The 22,188-nt window shown below is 57.1% G+C and overlaps 1 protein-coding gene across 3 annotated transcripts in view; it reads right to left on the bottom strand.

Annotated features, from left to right (window-relative positions):
* STARD8 (StAR related lipid transfer domain containing 8) overlaps nucleotides 1–22,188 on the bottom strand; it is a 76,802-nt gene that overhangs the window by 34,587 nt on the left and 20,027 nt on the right. Inside the window, exon 1 of one of the 3 annotated variants that reach the window (XM_082488428.1) lies at nucleotides 12,761–12,947. The exons of the other annotated variants lie outside the window; for them this stretch is intronic. The gene's annotated coding sequence lies outside the window, so the exon portion shown is untranslated. Of the gene's footprint in view, nucleotides 1–12,760; nucleotides 12,948–22,188 lie in introns of those variants that run through there. 3 annotated transcript variants of the gene reach the window in all.

The raw sequence follows: 22,188 nt of genomic DNA, 5'->3' as shown, positions 1-22,188 counted from the left end.
CAATCCCATGCTACGCGTCCTGCCACCACCACAGGGATCTCTCCCAGTGCCTGGGGACCGATCAGGGAGGACAGGATGGGGAATGACGTGGGCACCTCGCCCATCTCTTTGAACCTGCATGCCAGAGCAGGAGGGTTCTTTCCACCAGACACGAACACATCCTCACCCAAGCCCTGCAGCTGCAAGTGGATGCCCAGTAACCACCCGGCCTCATCCCAGTGTCACTCATGGCGGTGAGGCACCCAGAGGAGAGCAAGAGAAGAGCAGAGGATCACGCAGACCAGGATTCACTCCCACCCGTGGCCAAGAGCAAACAGCCAGGGAGGAGCACCAGACCAGGACCTGCAGCTCTTCCTCCCCAAAAGCTCTCCCAGGGCTCTGCAGCGTGGTGCTCCTGGAGCTCCGGCAGCCCACGGAGAAACCAGACGGCCTGGGGAGACCCCCCAGCTGCCTGCCTGGCATGGACACCACCGTGCCACCCCACAACCAGGGAGTCTAAAAGGGGAAGGATGAAAAGGCACGCGCCTCTGGTGGCAGGTGTCCTCACTCTGGGTACCACATCTGCTCTGAAAAGCAGAACTAAAAGCATACTTTAGAGAATTAATAAACCCAACGGCGCAGGTTTGTTTTCACGATGGGGGTTTTGGAGGACAGCAGACGTTGGGGCCGTACCAGCCGGGGGAGGCAAAGCTGCCCTTCCCCTCCAGCACCCACATCTGTACTGCAAAGTGGAATTTCCAGCTTTTTACCATCAAAACACAGATTCTGCCCACCGCACATCTTAGCAGGCAGTAAGGAGAAGTAAGACCAGCCTCCTGTTTCACCAATAAACACATCTGACATATCTGTAGCAGCTTTTCCAGAAGCAGATCACCGTTTTCTTCAGTCACATTTCCTATTTAACCATCCTATGAGATAACTAATTAATACTTTTTTGCTTTCTGGATCAAACATTTAAAATTGGAGCTAACAGTCAGCTGGCGTTTGGTCTGCCGGGTATTGAGCCAGAGAAACTTAACAGAGGCAAATCCCAAGGTGAAAGGAGGCCAGGGCACAAGCGCGGCCAAAGCCAAATCCTTTTGACTCTGACACAGGGAAGGTTTTGGGCGTTACTCACGCTGCGCCAGATGAAGCGGTTCTGCTGGATGACCGGGACACGCTGAGCCAACACGGTGCGGCACACACTCTGAGGGCTTTTCTTCCTCCCGCCCCTTCACGGCGGGGAGCTCAGGCTGGGGGCTCCACGGCTTTCCAGCAAACTCAGCCTCGGGTCACCGATTCCCAGGGATAACAAAACATCTTTAAACAAAATCAATTCAGGTCTTTCCAATGCCTTCCACGTCACGTTTGGCAGAAATGTCCCGCACCAGTGCAAGGAACGCCCGTGGCTGCCAACATGAGCTCTGGCCAGGCTCTCCATCCAACACACCGCAGCCTCCACCGGACCACCGTCCCTGGGCAGCACCCACCACCAGGCACCCCAGGGTATGTCTCCAAACCCTCTCTCTCTGCAGTTCCTACAAAAGACTTAAAAATTATGCAGTTTCTTTTGTGCTGGGAATAATCCTCATCACACGGACCAGCACCACCTTATTTTATTTACCTTCCCTGCTTCCTTCCTCTTTTACAATCTGGATGTCAACCATCCGACCATCTTTGTACACGGCCCAGAACAAGACAATCCCCGTTTGCAACTGAAGTGTGAAAGAGCGGTGCTGATACCAGTGCCGTATTTTCTAACTGCTCTCTGTGCTGCGTCTTGTCTCTACTTCAACAGTGGGCATCTGGCCACGGTCTGAATCCCGTTCAAACGTACGGGATCCCACACGCAAATATCAGCAAGGTGGGTATTTGGAGCATTTTGGCTTGGCGTGTGTTCGAGCAGAAGTGGCACCAACTGGCCCCACCAGACAGTCTTGTTGGAAGAGTGGACACGTACTGGAAAACCTGAGCATCCCTCGCTGGAGCAGCGGCCAACCGAGCCAGCACCCCAGCAGCAGCCTCACGGCGGGCGTACTGCCTTGTTAACCCGTGCAAAGAGGCAGCCTCCGGTGAGCCTCCCAAATGCTTTGGGAGGACATCTACAGAATACCAGCGTTCCCAGTTCCGCAGTTTCACTTCGACTCATGGCCAGCAGCATTTCGTGGCTGGGACCACCGCTCTTCAGGTTGCCAGAGGTGAGCGACGCTTACCAGTGGCCCCGGCAGAGACGGGGCCAGGAGCCAACGCGAAACAATGAAAACCATTTACAGAGCAGGAAGCCGCATCTGCTGGATGAAACGCTATCTTCAAACAAGACGTGTTTGGATAACTCCAGTTTCATAACTCGCCTCTTCCGATGTTAGGAAATCGCAGTAATAAAAAGAAAACAAAATGGGGGAGAAGAAACTTGGCATGGGGAACAATGGGAGAATTGCCTGAACCACGGCGCCGCCTCCGAGGTGAGCCCAGCCTGCTGCGTCTCACCCGGGGGCAGCGGGGCTCCCAGGACTTTGCACAAGAATAAAGGTCTGATCAAATATCAGTGGGGAAAAAGAGTTAACGCGGCACTACAGACATCAAGAGCACAGTAAATTTTGATGATCTTACATATTACTGTGCTTGATAGGTTGGGGTTTTTTTTGTTGTTTTCAACAGAAATCAAAGCCATCCTGAGGGAGCGAATAGAATTAGATAGAGGCGGTCAATCGCGAGCCTCAGAATTTGGGGTCCAGCAGCACTTATCTTCATCATCTTAAAGGTAATGGAAGGGCTGGTCTTAAAGGGTGCAGTGGGTCGACAGGTCAACTTTTCTTGGCATTGACCACTTCTCAGGCAAAGAGTTTTCTGGCGTTAGCAGTGCTGAAGTACGGCGAAGATAAACCTGCCTACTCCTTAAATTCCTAATGCTAACCTGAAAACACATTAGAGAAGGACTTAACAGTGCCTTAGCAGGTCACGACTTAGCAGGGAGAAGCAATGAGAGGGAACCCAAACACAACAGCTCCTCAGCTCCTGCGCTCTGACCCAGCACAACGCGAATCCCCACCAGAGCTACCGCCCGAGCAGCGCGGCTGACTCGAGTCCTTACCCCAAACAGCGCTCCCCGGCTGGGGGCACCTTCCTTTTTCCAGAGCACACAGTTCCTCTCTAATGGTTTTTACAGACGAAGGAATAAACAGCCCTCACTCTCCATCACCCCGCGAGCCGGGGGGAGCAGCCAGCCCATGCCGGGCAGATCACCCCGCGGTTCAGCCGCACCACAGCGGCCAGGGCGGCATGCCATGGCACGCCACGGCACGGCACCCATGAGGACAGCCCGGAGCAGATAATCCCCCTGGCACTGTAACTCCATTTTGCAGAGGAACACAGTGCACCCGCTCGGCCATCTGCTCTGCAGGGCCCCCCCGCGCTGGCCGCTAGCCCCTGGCTCCGAACCGCGCCGAGGGGGCAACCCAGCCACAGGAACAACGCGGGGGATTGCAAAGGCAGGGCTTGGTAACAGGATTTTGCTCTTATTTTTAAAGACTGAAGCTTTAATGTCAATCAGGGCTGGTTGTGCCACCAAGAGCTTCACGTCCTTCTGTTTGCTCTCACCCATCTGTGCAAACGGGTGTTTCGGGTCCCTGAAGCCCCGGGGTCCCTGTCCCCGCTCCAACAGCCGCCCGTCCCATGGCCACCACGGCTCCCGCAGCTGCCACCTCGAACAATTTGGGACAAGCAGCCAAAAGCTGAGGTCACTGCTCAGGCTGCCGGACCCCTCCCCAGCACCCACCTCCTCTCCCCACCCTCCCCAGTCCAAATATAAACTTGCTTACAGGAAATGCCTTAAAGAAAAGGCACCTCCCTGAGTCCCGAAGAATGCCCAGAAAATAAACTTGTCTCTGGACATGGAGGAAATGGCGCTTTTTTTTGTTGTTGTTTTGTTTTCTTTAAAAAAAAAAAAAAATCACACTGCAAAGCAGCTTTAACCCTTTCAGTCCCTGCTGCAAACTCAGCCACCCGCACGCCTCAGGCCCTCAGGGGGTTTCCAGGTGTCTGTGCTCCGGATGGGCGATGCGAGAGGAGCCGCCTGCCAGAGGTCTCCTTGCACCATCACCAGGTCTTGAGCAAAAATGGGCCAAAAATCCATAATCCACGTGCAAACTCTCTTTCTGAAAAGGAAAGCCCCGAACCCTCAAAACCGGGCTCATAGCCTGGGACCCACCCTTAATTTTGGATAAACGCAGGCTCTGTTCCCAAAGCTGCCGGGCAGAGGAGGAACTCGCACAGTTGTTCGCATTACCGGAGGTCCCATGTGGCCCCGTGCAGCTGCGGCGGCCGGGGCCGGGGGCTGCACCCGCGCCTCCCCCTCCCCACCCCGACCCCTTCTCCCAGAGCCCTCCAGTGGGGTGCGTTAGTCCCACCTCACCCACGGCTCCCCGAGGAGGTGCGCTGTGCCGTTCTGCAGCTGGAAATGCGGTTCCCGAGCTTCCCGCAGAGGGCAGGGATGGTGTTCCCACGTGGAAACAAACTGCCATTGGAAAGCAGCAATGAGAAAGGCAAAGCGGCGTGTGCCGGGACAGCCCGCAAAGCCCCGGCAATGCCAGCCCCAAAACCCAGCAGCTCCTGCCCTGGGCACTGCTCCGGCTGGGCTGGGAGCAAAGCGACATATGGAGGCTTCGGAAGTACAACCGCTGGTTTCATACCAACATCCCTACACCAAATGCAAGAAAGAAAGACGAGAAGAAATCCAGGACACAGAGAGGCAGCTGTCTCAAAACAGTCGGTCAAGGAGGCTCCAAAGTAAGCAGCCCACCCTCCCGGTCCCTCCTGGGGACCCCAGGCAGCACCGCAGCCAATGGAGCATCTGGCATCCAAGGAGAACCCTCCAACCAATGCGCTGGTGTGGTGGCACGGGCGCTGCCGTGGGCACGGGCACAGCCAGGGCTGCTGGAGAGGAACAGTAACGGGGCAGGACCAATACATAAAACTTGGTAGCAGGATTCAGTAGCGTCCCCGCCTGTTCACAGGTCACAAACTTATCTAGAGAGAAGGCAATTCTGTTATCTCTCTTCTACAGAAGAGAAACCTGAGGCAAAGCCAAGAGCGCAGCTCAGCTCCCTGCGTTCGCAAAATCACTTCCCTTGTCACCGGACCGCAACGCCTCCCTAAACGTGCCCCTTAAAAAATGTATACTCAGGGCTTTATGTCTCAGATGCACAAAGTAGTTTGATACAATTCAGCTGCTGCTGCAAAATGCCTAAAATACTTGCCTTTTTTTTTTTTCTTTTCTTTTTTCTTTTTTCTTTCCCTCCCCCCCAAACAGCAGCAGCACTGGGAAAGCCGTGCTGCAGAGGTGTGTGCAGGCCCCGGGCGTGGGAAAGGAAAGCAGCGGGGTCAGTCTCCGCTTGGCTGGAAGGCAAGTGCCCATCCGGAGGATAAGTCAAGGGTTCAGCAGGAGATCACGCCTGCCTCCCGAGAAGAGATGCGATTTTGGCTCAGTCTGTGATTTTTTGCCTCAGTATTGAGGTATCCAGCGCGAACAGCCCTGATCCCTGCAGGAGGAGAGCCTGCATGAGCTGGCGGTTATCCTGGAGAGCAGTAACAAGTGCTTTGGAGAGCTCTGTAGGTGAAGAACACTTCTGCAACGGCCAAGCAGGGTCCAAGAGAGCAGTCTTGTTCCTCTGGCTCTGCTGAGACAAGCTGTGCAAGGAACTCCAGTGATGAAGTAAGCATTTTGGTATCTAAAGCCTCTGGAGATGTCCACATGGAAGGTGTTAAGGAAGAGCAAATCATGCAGCAGGCCCAGCAGATGTCCCGTCCGGCTGATCTTGGCAGTTTTGAGGACGGACGCCCCCAGCAGCTGAAGTCTGCAGCAATGTGAAATGCAGAGAGGCGCGTGCCGGGAGCACAGCCCCGGCCGGACAAACCAGGGGAGCCCCGAGCACTCCCACCAGGGCACAGTGCCTGCTATACCTTGTACTGGGACAACAAAAGCACATCTAAACTCGAACAGGCTTCACAGCAAAACGGCTGCGTGCGCTTATCACTGCTGCCGGCAGCACCGGGTTTCACCTCCCTCAGCCTTCAGGGATGGGGAGCAGCGGTGTCAGCCCCGACTGATGCCCGAGCAGGCGGCCAAGGGGATTTGGGATGCTGGCACCGCTGCCGCATCCCTACCCGCTTGGTCCCGTGTCCGCAGCATCCCAGCAGCCGCGCTGCCAGGCTGGCAGGGCACACCCTGCACCTCGGCGGAGCAGCTCCGGCACCTCAACGGCAGGTACCCTCGCCGGCCACGGACTCCCTGCCGTGCTGGGGTGCCTCTGCCACGGCACAGAAACTCCCACCGGATGGTGCGAGCAGCCAGGGAGGAAAAGCTGCGACGTCCTACAGCAGCACTTGTAAATCACTGATTTAGGCTTCAGGTGAATTTCTGCAGCCCTGTTGTCAGACCGCCAGTCCTGTTACAGGATGGGCACCACACAGCACTCATCCGTCCTTCTGACAGGAGGAGACCCCAGGAAGGCACACAGCTGATGCACAGGTATCCCTCTGCAGTTCCCAAACAGCGCTGCTGTGCTGGCCTGCAGGCAGAGAACTATGCGCCACAGAAGCTAATGATGCCATGGAACTGTCGGACAAGAAACCCGCCCTGCTCCTAATCAGCAACAAAAGACTAGGATCAGAAACATTTGTAATGGATGATAAAAAGATTTGGAGATGGGCTCAAGGATGCTGAATGAAACAAAAAGGAGATAAACCGCTGCTAGGGACACGCGGATTCTGCCATTGCCCATCACGCCAACGTTCGGTCTCCCATCGGCAGGGGGAGGCTCCCTGGGCTGGAGGGGAATAGGAGGGGGCCGAGGGGACCTGGGCAGGGCAAAGGGGTACCCCGGCACACAGCAGGTAGTGATGACCTGTCTTCTCATATACACAATCTCAGGTGTGCTTAGGTCCTTCAAACCTCTTTCTTCCCCCCCCTCCCCCCCAAAGCCCACTATTTTTAACTGAGGAGAACTACTGCTTCCTAAATTCTTGATGCTCCTGAGACACCGCCACATCTCCCAGGACTTCACGCCAGGAGAAATCATACAACGTTGATGTCCAGCCCAGCCGGTGCGTGCCCGTGTCTGGGAGGCTCGTGCCAGTGGCTCACACCAGGGGACAGTGTTCCCAGGAGGTTTGCTCAGGAAGGGGTGCAGTGGCCATGGGGCAATTCTCTGCCCAGGAAAGCGAAGCTGAAACACTGGCCCTGACTGCCCAGACGTCCCGCTCTTGCCCAATGACACTGGGAATTTTCATCATGAAACCAGGTCAAGTGCGCTCTGAGTCACCGCTGAGCGTCACTGTCCCACAGCCTTGTGACACCTCCGCCTGCCTCTGCCCGTGGCCATTTCCAGTTTCGCCGAGCACAGAGAGGGAATGAACCCCCAGTCCCCCCTCACCAGCCCCCCCCAGCAAACCTCCTCCTGCAGCCCCAGGAACCGCTTCCAGCTCCCTCCCCAGCCTGCCCCAAGCCCAGCCTTTAGCCCAGCGCTTGCACCAAAGCCCTCTCCTCTTCAGCCCTCCCCCCCCCTTTTTTTTTTAATTCCTTTTTTCTTTAAATGCTCTTTCTTGTCCTCTCTGCCTGCACATCCTCCCCCAGCCCCAGGCTGAGCTGCCAGCTGACACCAACCCCACTCTGCAGGCACGGGTCCCTGGCGGGGTGACAAGGGGATGGAAGGGGGGCAAGTCGTCCCTCTGCGTCAGCCCTGCACAGCCCGCAGTCGCACGGGAGGCTTGCGGCTTGCGGCTCCGGGACGGGTCCCTCCCCGCCTGCAGATTTACTGCCCCGGCTCCCCACATGCCTGGTTCCCGGCTGGCAGCCTGCTGTGGGGCCGTCGGTTCGACCTCGTCCCCCCAAAACACGCGGCGGCGGCAGCACCCGGCGAGGGGTGCGGTAGATGCGTTCTTTTGCCATTTCTAGAAGGAAGGGGGAGAGAGCGTGACTCCTCCGTGCTGCACCAGACAAAAGGGCATTCAGAAACTGAACTTGTGCCCTTGACAGCAGTGGAAATACACTTGTAAAATTCATGGAGGAGGGGGGAAGTTGGAAAAGAGAGGGAGAATAGAAACCCCATCATGTACCTTTGCAAAAGACAGAAGCGCCCTGTCCCGCTGCCACCCGTGCACGCCTGCACAGGCAGCGCCGGCGGCGTGGAGCCCACCACGACCCCGAACTAGCGGCATCCATCACTCATGCCCCAGCGAGCTGTGAGCACAGGCATTGCCGCCCGCTCCCGCGGGGCGCAGGGAGCTAGTGACCGGCCCAGGAGGCGCAGGCCCTCCGCTGGCCCGGCGTGCGCATGTTGCAGTCAGATGCTTTTCTTTCGCTCGCAGATAAAGGGCAGGAAATCCCCCGGCACACCCGGGCTCCGGTGCGCTGGGCCCCTTGGGTTCAGCGGCGTGCCATCCCGGGAGGAGCCGACGAGTTCCTGATCCCAATTAAGCAACGGGAGGCCCATACCTTGGCTGCGGGGTGCATGGAAATCCAGATGTTGATCCTGGGACCGCGCTGCCCTCCTGGGAGTTATCCTGACCATTCCATCAGCCCCGGGCACTCCTGCCACATTGGATAGTTGGAGGGGGCAAAAAAATGGCAGAGCACAAGCACACCCCACTGAAGGCTCATCCCCTCCTGCAGCACCCTGGGATGTGACACCGTGCATGTGACACCATGCACCTCCACCTGTGTCCCCCAAGGCAGGCAGCCCGGCAGGGACAGAGCCGGCGTCAGATGAGGCTGAGCGGGTCCCCCCCACTCTGCTGCTGCGGGGCTCAGCCCCCAGCTGCCACCCCCCCTCCAGCTGCCACCCCCCACACACATCAGCAGACCTGAGGCTGACATTACATCCATCCCGGTGACTGCCCCGAGCTCCCGCTGCCTCCCCTGCACCCAGCACAGCAATGGCAGTCGCCGCAGCGAGCGTTTTCCTGCTGGTTTCGCTCCCAAACCCCGCACGGCTGCCGGACCCAGCTCACCGGGACTCTGCTAGGGACCAGCCCACACCTCAGCGGCTGTGTCGCACGTACACGAGGTGTGACACCAAACAGCATCCTGGCCCTGCCTGGCCAGCAGGTTTTGGTGCCCCAGAGCTCCCCCTGACCAGCGGCAGCAATCTGTGACACACACCAGGACATCTCAGTGGGACCCATGAGATGGACAATGGGGAAGCCACAGAAGGGGATGGCTGAGCTCGGCCATGGGACAGCACAAGGAACTCAAGCTGGCAACGTGCTTCTGTCCAGTGGGATAGGAAACGGCTGAGCCCCCTGGGGAAGGCCCCCAAGCCGCTACGCTTGTCATTGCCCACTCCCAGCGCCAGCCGTTAACGTTTACTCCGCCTGTAACTGGCACCGGGTGACAAGTGCCCTTTTCTGATAAGGGATCCTTCAACTGGCTCGACAAACAGCTCCGCCGCTGCGCGCTGGGCGAGCGTGCCCACGTGGCGCGGGGACCCTGTCGATCATTAACTGAGCAGCAGAGGGAAGAGCAGGCGGCTGGCGAGACACCCGCCCGCGGGCATCACACCTCAGCAACCAGAGACGGGGGCCGGATGCCCTGGCACCCCGCGGGAGCCGCATCCCACAGGCTCAGGGTTGGCATTCAGGGTGACCCCCAGGGGAGCACCCGGCAGAGATGGGACGAGCACGGAGCGGGGCAGCGTGAGGCCAAGCGCTTCCGACAGCCCCTAGTGCAGAACCGTGCAAATAAACCGCCAAATTAACCAGAGAGCAAAATGAGACAACAAAAACCGGCAAGCCATCGCTTCCTGCGCCTAAAACCGAACTTCTTGCTGAAAATGTAGGAAAAGACCCTGTCTCTTTAAAATTTTGCGCCCAGCCCTGGCAGCCTGGAAAAGTTAATATAATTATCCGGAGGTGACTTTCAGAAGGGCTCGCACAAGAAGGGTTATTGTGGCTCAATCATTAACTGGGCGGGAGACCCCCGGCCTTGCTGGAATGTGGCCGCGCGCTGCCGCCGCCACCGCTGCCGGTCCTCTCCGGAGTGCGCGGGAGCTGGGCGCAAAGGTTAACCAATGGCTCCTCCGCACCAGCGCTGGCCACCGGCCCCGGGGAGGCTCTGGCAACTTTCCAGCATGGCCTTTCTTCCAGCAGTACCTCCAGCGGAACACCTCCCTCGTGCTTCCTGGCGGGGCTGGAAGAGCATGCGGATGAAGGAAAGTTGAGAAACGAGAAGACCCAAATTCCACGCAGACGTCTCCACCACCACTCGTGCTTCAGCTCACCCCGGGCAGTGCCGACAGCATCCACGGTTCGGGGTGTTGCTACTCCAGGAGGTTCCACTCGCCGCAGAGTGATGCTGCTGCCGCAGGACTGGCATGGGCATGGCGAGGGAGAGGAGGTCTGGCAAGAGCAATGGCATCCCAGCCTTTGCAGCCCACATGCTACCCCCAAAAGCCTTTTACACCCACGAAACCTGCTCAGCTTTCATTCCTGGGCTCTCCCAATACGTTTCACCAAATCTGGTGGGCAGAGGGATGGAGCAACGTCTCTGTTATCAGGCTGGCAGAGATTGAAGAAGATACCCGTGTTATGGGATGCACTGCTGGGCTGGGGAGATGAGCCCTGGAGCAGGGCAGAGGTTCTGCCGTCCTGTGGGACCCTCCCCAGGTCCCCACACAGCTGCCGCCGCAGCCACCGCACCGGGAAGCATTTCCTTCCCCCGCGGCCTCGCTGCCGGCATGCCGCCGATATTCGCAGGATTAACCTCCCACATCCACCTGAATACAAAAGCCCTTCCAAAAGCATGCAAGATGCAAATTCAACTCTGCAAACTCCTGCAACGGGCACGCTGTCTTGGGCTCTTAAAGGAATGCCCACCATGAGGACAGAGACTCGGTTCTCCTCTCTACCAGGGGACGATTTTCCCGGTTCCCCAGGAGAGCGAAGCCGGGGCCACTGGGCTCCGCTGCGGCACAGAGGGGCCAGGCAACCTGCCCCCAGCAGCACCCGCAGCGCCCGCAGGGCTCAGTGCTGGCCGGCTGGTCAGCTCGTGCCTTGGCTGCAGAGCCACGCAGCAACCCCTGCTACACCCTCAGGGAAAGGGCAACCTTTCTTTCCCCTGCTTGACTTCAATTGAGTTTGAAATCTTTTTGAAATTAGTACAAAAAACGAGGGGAAGTACTGAAGTGCCCTTAGGCATAACCACATTTTGTTCTCTTATGAAACTAAATTGCTGGCAGCCTGTCCCATGTCTACGCTCAGGTTTGGACACTTGAGGCAATGCAGACAAGGAATGCTTAACAGAAGCATGATCGGATTTATTCAGTCAGTCTTTTATTAGAAAAGTATTTCTGTGAGGAAGCACAAGTACATGAAGCGAATGCGAGCACCTCCTCAGAAGCCCGGTTCGATACCTGCTCTGCACTGGGATGTGACGCTTCACCACACAGAGAAATTACTGACAAGCTTCTGGCATAAGGGTGGGAGCTGATTTTTTCTCTGCAAGAATGGAGAGAGGCTGACGGGGTTTGAGCTGAGCCGCGCTCCCTGCCGGGCTCACTGCGAGGAGCAGACCCCGCTGGCACAGGCGTGCGGAGAGCAGCGAGGGGCTGCTGCGCCTGCTCCAGCGGCACTGCTACCTCTCTTAACCATGTTTCAGTTAAAATGTAAACAGAAAAACGCACATTCATTGATAAGAATCCAAATATGCCCACGGAAAAGAACGCAGACTTCTGCCAATAACATCACGATATGCGCTCTGACATCCTGGGGCTGTACCAGGGTCTTTAAAAGAGGCAGCTCCTCTGCCCTCCGCTCCAAGGAGCCGTTCCAAACAAACCACAAAACCAAACGCACAAAGAGCTGGTGTTTAAGTTAGCCACGATCAAACAGCCCCTGAAAAAACAGCCTCTCACCTTGGCAGCACGGTCTGACAAATTACTGCTAGTTCACGTGACAAACCACGTACGCACAGCAAACCCATCTGTTTCTACCAAAAACAAAGGTCTCCAAAAGAGATGATGGACTGGAAACATGTGCCCACAGTGCCAAAAGCCAGAACGTGGAGTCCGGCCTCCCCCTGCCATAGCGCAAGGGCCTGATCCGCAGCCTCGTGACGTCAACGCAATTTTTCCATGAACTCACTGGCTCTCTGGATCAGGCAGCAAATCTGTGCATTTCCAGCCACTGATTTAATCATCAGCAATCCCTGCTAGAGGAAGGGTGAAGAGCAGCCCTGAGAAAATCTGATCAGTCCAAAACCCGCAGCCAGCCCGTTCGCATCCCCCCGGGAGTTTAGCAATGGCACTGCTGGCAGGGAACAGGTCGGACGCAGAAGGATCCAGCCAGCCTCACCCGCCGAAGCCGGCAACTCCAATGGAAGCAGCCTGCGGCCTCTCGCCCCACGCACGCGCTGCCGTGACTCACCCTGGGCATAACGGGGATCCGGTAACAGCTCGAGTGTGTCAGGAAACGTGTACCAGCTCCGAGCTTCTCCTCCTCCCCGGCTGCAGCAACAGCCACCTCGCACCGGCCCCGCGTCTATCGGCACAGGCGGATACCCGGTGCCGACCATCAGATAACCCACCTCACCGCGTTTTCCTGCTGCTGGAAGCGGCTCCATCTGGCAGCGTGGCCTGAGCAGCATCCTCCGGAGCCGCACTTAGCGCTGTCTTCCGAAATCCGCCTCCTCCTCACCCCTCACCCCCCCCACCCCCACCTCAACACACGCACACACACACAGAGCCACACAACCGCAGGCGCCCAGGGGAACCGCAGGTTTCTGATTTACCTTCAGGCTGTGCTGCGCCTCCGTCTAAACCGCGTTTCCCGGGGGGGAACGGCCAAGTCCCGGCGAGCGGAGAAGGAGGAGGAGGAGGAGGAGGAGGAAGAAGGGGTGGGGGGGATATGTGGAGGACCCCTCTGCCCCGGCGCCGCCGCGGGCAGCGGGCGGGCTCGGGGTAGTGCCAGCCGCGGCTCCGGCCGTTGTCGGTGTGAGCGCGGCGGCAGGTGCGGGGCTGCGGCGGGGGAAGGGGGGGGAGGACGTGACCGCCCGCTCCGCCCACCGCCCCCGGGACCCGCCCGCCGCCCGCCCCGCTCCCCCCCCCCGGCAGCCCCGTACCCCGCCGCCCCCGGCTGCGCAGAGCCGTCCCGCGGAGCAGCACCCCGCGAGGGACACCCCGGCTCAGCACCCCCCGCAGCAGCGCCCCAGAGCCGAGAGGGAGCGCGGCGCTGGTCCCCCGCTCCGGGCTGTCACGCCCGCAGGGGTGAGCCAAACCCTGGAGCCGCATCGGCTGCAGCCAGGGGAAGGGGTTGTCACGACACGCGTGTGAAACCCAGCACCGTCCCACACCCCCGTCCGTGTCCCGCAGTGCCCCTTCGCGCTGCCCCCGGGTCCCCTCCGTCCGCCCGTCTCCCTCCCTCCGCTTCCAGATCGGCAGCGGCAACTGCAGGGCCTGTCCTGGCCCCGGCTTCGCTGCGAGCACGCCGGACCATGGGCTTTTGGGGCTCCAGGACAGGGACACCAAACAGCTGCAACCTCCCCCACTGGGCTCAGCGTGCATGAGGGTCTCTCGGGCCGTTCCCGCCCCCAAAGACGAGTCCCAGGACAGGTTTTAGACAGATGCCTGGCTGTCCCTTACCTCTCCCTGCCCATCAGACCAAGCAGGTGGTAAAAGCAGGGGTGCGAGCGGCAGCAAGGCACCGAGAGGAGCAGAGAGGCTGCTCCTGCAGGACTTGTTTCCCGAAAATCCCCCTCATGCTGCAGGGGATTTTCTTGCTCAGTAGTTACTCCTCCAACAGCACAGGGTGAGGAAGATCCTCTCCATGGCACACACATCTCACTACCTGGATCCCAGACCCACGTCATGTCAGATGGAACCAGCCACAGACAAGAGGGTGAAGAAAAAAAATGGGGGATAGGGTCTGGAATAGAGGGGCTAAAAGGAAAAAAAAACAAAACAAAACAAACTACCAGTGTTTAAAGTAGACTTGAAGGAGGAATTTTTTGGTGAAAAACAGGAGGCAAAAGGGATGGAGGTCAGGAAGCACCAGCCTGAGTGTGGAAGGAGCAGAGAGGAGGCAGAGTGTGAGAGAGATGATGGGGCACTGGGCAAGAGTCTTGAGGGCACACACACAGAGCACAGCAGCAACGCAAGGAGAGGCAGGCAGTGATTTGGCATGGGATGGCCAGAAAAGCAGGAGAGAGACCAGGTACGCCACAGGGATGCCACCAACCAGCTTTTCTCTTGAAATTACTGGTTGGATGATTCCCCAAGTACCCTAACATGTGAGGATCAAGTTAAAAAAAAAAACAACTGAGGGTTTTTCCATTGTTTTCGTAGTCTGGGACACTTTTGATGCACATCTCCTTCCTTCCTTCCCCAGCCCCAAGCTCCTGACCCTCCTCCCACCAACCTCCCGACTGCCTCTGCCCCCCCCCCCGCTGCAGCCCCTCAACTGAGCCGCCTGCACACCACACAGCCTTCGCCTCTGGAGGAAGGGGCTCTCGGCAACACGCCTCTCAATGAGGCCGTTGTTGACTTGAAAGTCTTCATACATCTTTGTGCAAGGGAGCCTCTCGCCAGCCAGGGAACGGGAGGGGGGGTGGGGGGGGCAAGGGCTCCTCCTGCTGCTGGAGAGCAAGCAGCCGGTGCCACCCCCGCCATCAGCCATGGCAAAGGGAGCAGCTGTTGATCTGTGCTGGTGGAGATCAGTGGAGGGCCGCTACAACAAAGGAGCGATGGAGACTGTGGGGACCCCGCTGCAGAGCTGCAGGGGTCAGAAGGGAGGAGGGGTATCGGTATCGGGAGCCCAGCCGAGCCTTGACCCCCAGAAGTACCAACGTCCACAAAGCGCTGCTCCCCAGGAGTGGGGAAGGGTGACAGAAAGGGATGGAGAGGGAGCAAAACCTCTGGAAACAGATGATGGATGCAAAGCTTCGGGGTGCTGACCACCAAGCCAGCACCCCAGGGGACAGCCGCAGTGGACATTTCACTCTGGCCACATAAGTGGTAAAGGGACAGAGGCAGAAAGACACGGCACCATTCCCAGCGTGGGGAGCATCGCCGGCTAAGGGCAGAGCTCACTACACTTTATGGTGCCATGGGCTCGCCTGGGGCTCAGCACCACTGCCCAGCCAGCCCCAGCGGCACGGTGACGGCCAGTGGAAAAATCACTCAGCTCAGAGGAGGATTTCAAGCATTTTCCACTCATTTCCTCATGCAAAGCGGGAACAGGGAGGGTGTGGGGGCAGAGAGGCAGGAAATCTCCCGGAGACGCTGAGCTATAAACAGGCGGCAAAGAGGGCAGGACCAAAGCAGCCAGTCCCACGCGGACCCCACTCGCACCAGGAAAGCCGAGGCCACGCTGCCGGGGCGGATGCTGGGAGGAGCAGAAATCGCGCATACCGCATGCTCCCCCCGCGCCGCCCCATGAATGGGCCACATTCACACCCGGAGATATTAATAGTTCCCAGTGTATTGCCGAGGAATGGCGGAGCGCCGGCAGGCTCGCTTTCGGGCTGCCCCGCCGCCAGCACAAGGCGCCCAGTGTGCGCGTGTGCGCACGCGTGTGCTCACTCGGGGCACCCAGCAAAGGGGTTAATGCTGCCTGCGGAGATGCTGCCAAGCAGAGGGATGAACAGCCTGGAGCACGATGCCCTCCTGGGCAGGACAAGGCATGGAGGAACTGGGGCTGCCGGCCAGAGCACACCCCGGGGGGCTGGAGGTGCCCTCCCCAGTCCTCGGATAACCACCACCAGCAAGGGGAAAAGGGCTGTTTAGGGTGGCCCAAAGGGCATCACTGAGAAGGAACAGGAAAAAATCCCACAAAGGCCCTTTTGGGCTGGCTGAATACTAGGAAAAAACACCAGGAAGGGTGAATAGGCTGGGGAACTGCCTCCTCCTCCTCCTCCTCCTCCTCCTCCTTCCAGCAAGGAGGGTGGGGGTCAACTGGCTGCTCAGGACACCCAGACCTAAACCTAGAAAGCTCCCGTAACAGGCTGGAAGGAATAACCCTGGCCAGGTCCTCAAAGGTGACCATAAATGGGACCTCAGAAGAGCTGTGCTGACCCCAACGCACCCGAGCTCAGCAGGCGAACAGGGCCGAGCGAGCGGAGCCGCCTCGGCCACACACACACAGGGAACGCAGGGTTGAATCCTGACCCTACCTGTCAAGAGAGCAGCATGCAGATGCAGCCCGGCCCAAGCCGCAGAGCTGAGGTCAAGACATTTTCAGGCAATCCGTTCCTGCTGCCCGCGCTGCGGCCCGGCTTCTGCTGCCCGCGCTGCCTCCTCGCCTGCCAGAGCTCAAAACCCTTCCCTGCTCTGGACGAGGGCCAGCGGGAAAATTGGCTGGGTCACACGGCAGCTACAGATGAAGGCTCTTTTTGAGGGACAGATTACACTGAGAGACGCACGCTGAACACCTCGGCCGGGGCTGGGAAGCTCAGACAATAATACTGATGCTGAAAAAGACCGATTATTTGGGCTGGATGCGCAGTTCCCCAGATCAAACACTCCCCAGTACCCGAGGACAGAGTACCTCCAGATGTGAAGGGCATTATGGACACATGTGGCTTATCCTGCCCAGCCGGGGGGGGGGGGGGGGGGGGGGGGAGCAAGGGGGTGCATCCACCCCCGGGGGGCTTCCCCAGGCTCCAGCACGAAGCTGAGGCTCAGCTGACAGGAGTTTGCAAAGGCAAAAGCATCCTTAGAGCCCCTCTCTGCTCTGCTACAGCGTCTGATCGGGTCACACCAGACCTGCAAACCCTGCGAAGGACCAGCCCCGGGGGCGGGGGGCATAGGCGGGTCCGTCACTGGTAATTTGCTATAAGATTCGCCAGCAATTTTCCATAAGGCACCCAAAGCCCCCGCACCGCCCCGGTCACCGGCAGCGCATCCCCCACGCGTGACACCACCCCCCAACTTCAGCTGCGCGGGGAAGGGCGCCCTCTGCTGGCCACGACACGCAACACCCCACGCCGAATGAAAACACCCTGGAAAAGTCAAAACGAGCAAACGACTTAAAGCAGGAAAAAAAAAAATAATCCAACAATATGAATCTATGGGAAAAGCATTTTTGCTCCGGCTGGCCACCCACTGTGAAAGGAAAACCCACGCACCCACAGTGAACACATCCTGAGCAGCGCCGAGATGGTCATTATCTGCTTCTCTTTTTCCAACAACCAAAATAAACAGGAAAATAAAAAAAAAAAAGCTAACTTTTCTTTCAGGTGTATAAATAAAAACTGACCGCAGAAGCGAACAAACCAGAAGTGGGTGTCCTGTGGTAAATTTGTTCATGAGGATGTGCTCAAGGGACTCTTGCTCTGCTAACGCAAGTGTGATTCGTGTTTCATATTTTTCCGCTGCCACAGATGGAGAACAGGAGAAGCCCGCGACATTTTCACATGAACCAGCTTCCTCTGGGTCTAACCCCATGTCAGAGCTGGGTCCAGCATGCACTTGCCGCCCTCTCCCACCTTAGGGTGCCTGATTTATTTCTCCGACCAGCCACCCAATGCAGAACACTTGTTCGCTTTTCTCAATCCCCGTCTATAAAAGCAGCCACCCACACCGCTGCCACCACAGCCCTTCGGACTTCTGGGTCCCCAGTGAAACCCCCACAAGGAGCCCCAGGCCCTGCAGAGCATCCCCTACACACCTACAAGCGGCAAAGTCCCCCACGGGTCCTGCTGGGGGTCTCGCTGCGGCAGCGCAGATGGGTTTGTGCCTTTACGTGGATCTGTGCAGGGTACCGGGGTGTCATTCATAAAGATGGCCATAAACCCAATTTGGCATCAGGCATCCTGCTCAAGACCCTAATAACAGCAAGTGGGAGAGGAGCTGCCTGCTCCTCCCCTCCTGCCCACTTCAGGACTGCTCTGCAGTGAAGATAACCCAGGAACCACCTTTGCCCCATCCACCTTGACCCCAGCTCACCCCCACTGCATCCCTCTGGCGAGGAGGTCAGGCTCAACCACAGGAGGCCAAGCAGGAGGAAGGGGAGGCATGTCCCAAAAGCCAGCCCTGGCCTCTCGCAGGATGGCTTCTGGGGCCGCAGGGATGCTCCAGCGCCGGTCTCGGCACAGGGTCAGCACCGGCACGAAGTGAGCAAGCTGGCTCCAGCCGAGAGGAGGAGGATGACTTCAATATCCTTGTTTATAAGAGGAAAATCAAGGGAAAGAAGTTAACTGGCACACACGAAATGGCAGATGGAGTCAGTGCCGCCAGCTGCACGAGTCCAGCAGGCAGGATTTCACCAATACTGAATTCCCCAGCTTCCAAGGGAGGAGGGCAAGAGGGAGGAAAAGAGAAACTCAGAGACATATGCACAACAGCATCATTCATGGGAGCTGATTTTGTGCAACAAGGGTCCTGTGTCTGGCCCAGAGCTCTAGGCAATTAAAACAGCAGCCACAGATCTCTAAGAAACAGCAGGAATTTATCTGAGGAATCCGGATTATGTGGCCACTGCTGAACCAGAGCAAAAAGCCTCCAGCTCCTGGAAGGTAAACACGTTGGCGTGCAATGAGAAGCAGCAACCAGCTCAATTACCCCGATTGTTTCTGCTTCACCCACCCATGCCGGAGCCTCCTCACATTACACTGAGGGGGAATTACTGCTGCTGGTCCTCCCTCCCTGCAAGCAGTACCGCCACGGGGATGGCGAAGAACCAGGACCCCAGTCCACACGTGGACTTTGCCATAGCAGGCAGATAGAAGAGCAGTCTGGCAGAGGAGATGGCTTTGTGTTTGCAATTGAGGGGTCACAAGCAATGCTAACTACTGCAGGTCTGCTACAGGGGCACGCAACAAACCAGAATGGTTTGTTGTTCTGGAGATAATGGTGGTGGTTTGCAAGTCTAAGCCTCGGGAAGCACGTACAGGGTTTATCAAGACATGTGAAAAAAGATAAGATGCTGATTAATGTCTTGGAAATCTTACTGGCTCGGCTGGCTCCTGGGAGCAACTACGGACCCTCTGGGAGACCCTCGTAAAGGATTTGCAGCTGCGCTCCCAGCTCTTGTGCAGACTGTCCGAAAACAACCTCCTGCCCTCTCTGTCCCCTGCCCCACTGGGCCGACAGCTCCTGGCTACAACTCACCCCAGCACGCCAGCACCGAGGCGAGCAATGTCACCAGCACGGGGTCCAGCGGCAGGAGCTCTTTGGAAAACTCCCTTTCCCCCTCACCTACAACAAACTAAGCTGGCCTGCCCATCCCTGAGGAACAACCCTAGTCCACCCAGCATGTTTCGGGCCATTCCCAAAGGGATTGTTTAACAGCAGGAGGAACAACTCTCGGGACAGGTACGAGTTGTAATTCTTCAACGAACATCGCAGCTGACCGAGAAGCCGACCCACAGCAGTTCCTCTTTCACACAACCCAAACTAAATCGTTTTCAAGATTGTTATCCACACACTGTTATCATAGTCATCTTTAAAAGACACATCAAACCAGCTTTAGGACTGGAGTTCCAAATGAAGAAAAATTCCTTAAGCATTTTAACAGTCTTAACGAAAAGACTGATACAAGCATCCTTAAGAAACTATCAAATACAAAATAATGCCTTTTTTGATGAAGAGCGTGGGATTCTTTTCTCCTGACAGCCCCTCAGGTGGGTGATCTGCTTTACTAGTTGGCTCAGGACAGACACCACTTGGCTTTGGGACCCCCGGCTCCTCACCCACCAGGAGATGGGCTCAGAGCGAAGCCCCCTGCCCTCCACCACTCCCAGCATCTTCATTTTCCCCCAGTGTTTTCAGCAGCAAAGAGGGAGCCCGGGCACTGCAGTAGCATTGAGATGTCCCTGCTCTGTCACACCCTGAACACACAGAAATACAGTCCCTAGTACGGAGCTGGCAAACAGAGCAGGGTTAGTACCTGCATTATTAAAGTGACAAGGATGAAGGCTCTACCTTAGACAAACATCCTTACGAGCCATTATAAACACATTAAACCTCAGCAGCACTGCAGTTTTCCTTGGGGACATCAGCAGACACGACCTGTCCCTCCTGCAGTACCAGGAACACCCTTATCAGCCCGCTCAGACACAGCAGGCAGCAGACACCCAGCCAGAACATCACCAAATTCGCACTATTTTAGATTGAAAGGACAGCAAAACCCTGGATCCCTCTCAGCCCATGTCTGCAGGTTGCACACTTACTTTTGCATCCCACCCGCACTGACACTTGCAAAGCCCACCTTCCACCAGCAGCCCCATCTCAGTCCTTCCCATCACTATCTGCAGCAAACGCTGTTTCCTCTGGTCCCCCACAGCCCCGCACGCCCCGGACAGGGCTGGACTGCCCCTCCCTCCCCCAGCAGACATCAGGGCTGGTCCCCCCCACCCCATCCCACAGGCTGAGATGGGGAGCAGCGAGGAAGAGGAGGAAGAGGAGCCGGGGGGCTGCAGCAGCGCTGGGGCTGTTTTCCCCAGTGCCGAGTGTCAATGTCAATGCGACGATGATCCACGCGTTCCACATTTCATCTGCATCCACCTACAATCGAGCCACCAGCAGCCTGGTCCCACACAGCATCAGTGTACCTGGGAACGCTCTCGCTCCCCACCTCTGCTCCCGAGGGTGGGGTGGTATTCAAAGCACTGCGGACATTTCAGGCAGGATTCAGAGTCTCTTCATTAAGAAGAGAAGGAATGAACATGCTCAGACTGGCCTGGAAACACCTCACACCTTTTTCTTTTTCCCATCTGACCTCTCACGCTTTGAAAAGAACACCACATGAGTATTACAAAGCACCCACAAAGGCCGTGTTTGCTTGCACAGCCCGGAGCCTCCTCCGTTTGCAGCAAAGTTCTCTCCAGAAGTACAGACGGGTTATTTCAGACACAGGAAATATTACCTTTCTTTGCATCTTTAACGCTGCTCACAGGCCAAAGCTCTTACCAAAGAAAAACCATTGTACAGCCAAACCTTTCTGTCAGTTTTCAATGTGTTTTCTCGTTATAAATTCAGGGAAGTAACCACACTCAAAACTTCCCTCTTGATCCTTTCGGCCTCATGCGAACTACCCAGAAGCTGCAGATATAAACGTACTTTCTTGCCCGCAGTTTCTTTCCAGTCTGTCCCCATCACTTCTTGCTGCCATGGGAAAAACTTGGTGACATACTGGACACGGAGTGGCCAAAGGGGCCTTCTCCCAGCTCATTCTCTGCGCTTCCCAAGCAGCCCGCAGCCCGGCTGGCATGAGGAAAAACCCTTTCTCTCACCAAGGCTCTTCCTTTCTGGCCTTCAAAGAAAATCACCCAATTCGTGATAGGATCCTGCTGTTACAAGGGGGGAATGTGCATTTTGTTAGCTACAGGAAACAGAAAAACTTCCAGACCCTGAAATTAAAGCCCCAGAAGGACGGAGGAGATGAGCTGGGGGATGGGGACCAGCTACTGCAGCAGTCGCTGGGTTTCAGAGTTACAGAAATTTTTATAGGCAGAAGGGGAACAAAGACAAGAAATGGCTTCATTTCGTGGCCTGGAGGGGCCTCATGCCTCTGACAAATAGTTTCCCCGCGATCGCTTATTGAAAGTGCGGCCAAGTTAGTTTTGATTTTCTTTTAAAGTATTTTTTCTCATGTCACGTTTTCGGCTTGTTTCTCAGGAGCCCGTGACGGCGGCAGGAGCGCTCCGCAGCCCGCCCGTCCCTCGGGGGGGAGAGGGGGTGGGAAACGGGGGGGCCCATCCAGCAGCCTTTGCGCTTTGGCCAAAAGAGTAAAAAGGTGACAGGAGAAGGAACCAAAAGCGCTTAAAATCTCTGTAGGTCAAGAAGATATTAAGAGGAGTCCTTTGCATGCCTGTATCACTGCCATGGCAATTCCTGTTAATTAACCAAGGATGTAATTATATGCGTGGCCCCATGCTCCCAGAAAGCGGGTGGGTGTTACTGGGGCACTGATGGGGCCGGGCAGTGCCTACCGCAGCACTGAGACCTGTGTTTTATTGAAACGGTGTGGAAGGCACCTACCCCCTAATATCCCCCGGCAGCGACCCGGGGGGACAGGCAGGGGATGTCAGAGCTTGCAACCCTGGCTCTGCCCGGAGGCTTTAGCACCAGCCTACATCCTAGGGGAAATTAAACCAGTATGGATAAATATGTCTCAAAGAGCTCAGCGGTTCAAAAATAACCTCCAGGGTTCACTGAGGAGGCTGAAAAGGAAACGCTGGAGATTGTGTCTCGGGTCTGAGGAGATGCTGTCCACCGCTCC

Source organism: Vanellus vanellus (assembly GCF_965231255.1).
Source record: "Vanellus vanellus genome assembly, chromosome: 10".
NCBI classification, from domain to species: Eukaryota; Metazoa; Chordata; class Aves; order Charadriiformes; family Charadriidae; genus Vanellus; species Vanellus vanellus.
Note: the sequence above shows the minus strand (reverse complement) of the source record. Positions and strands in the feature narration are given on the sequence as shown.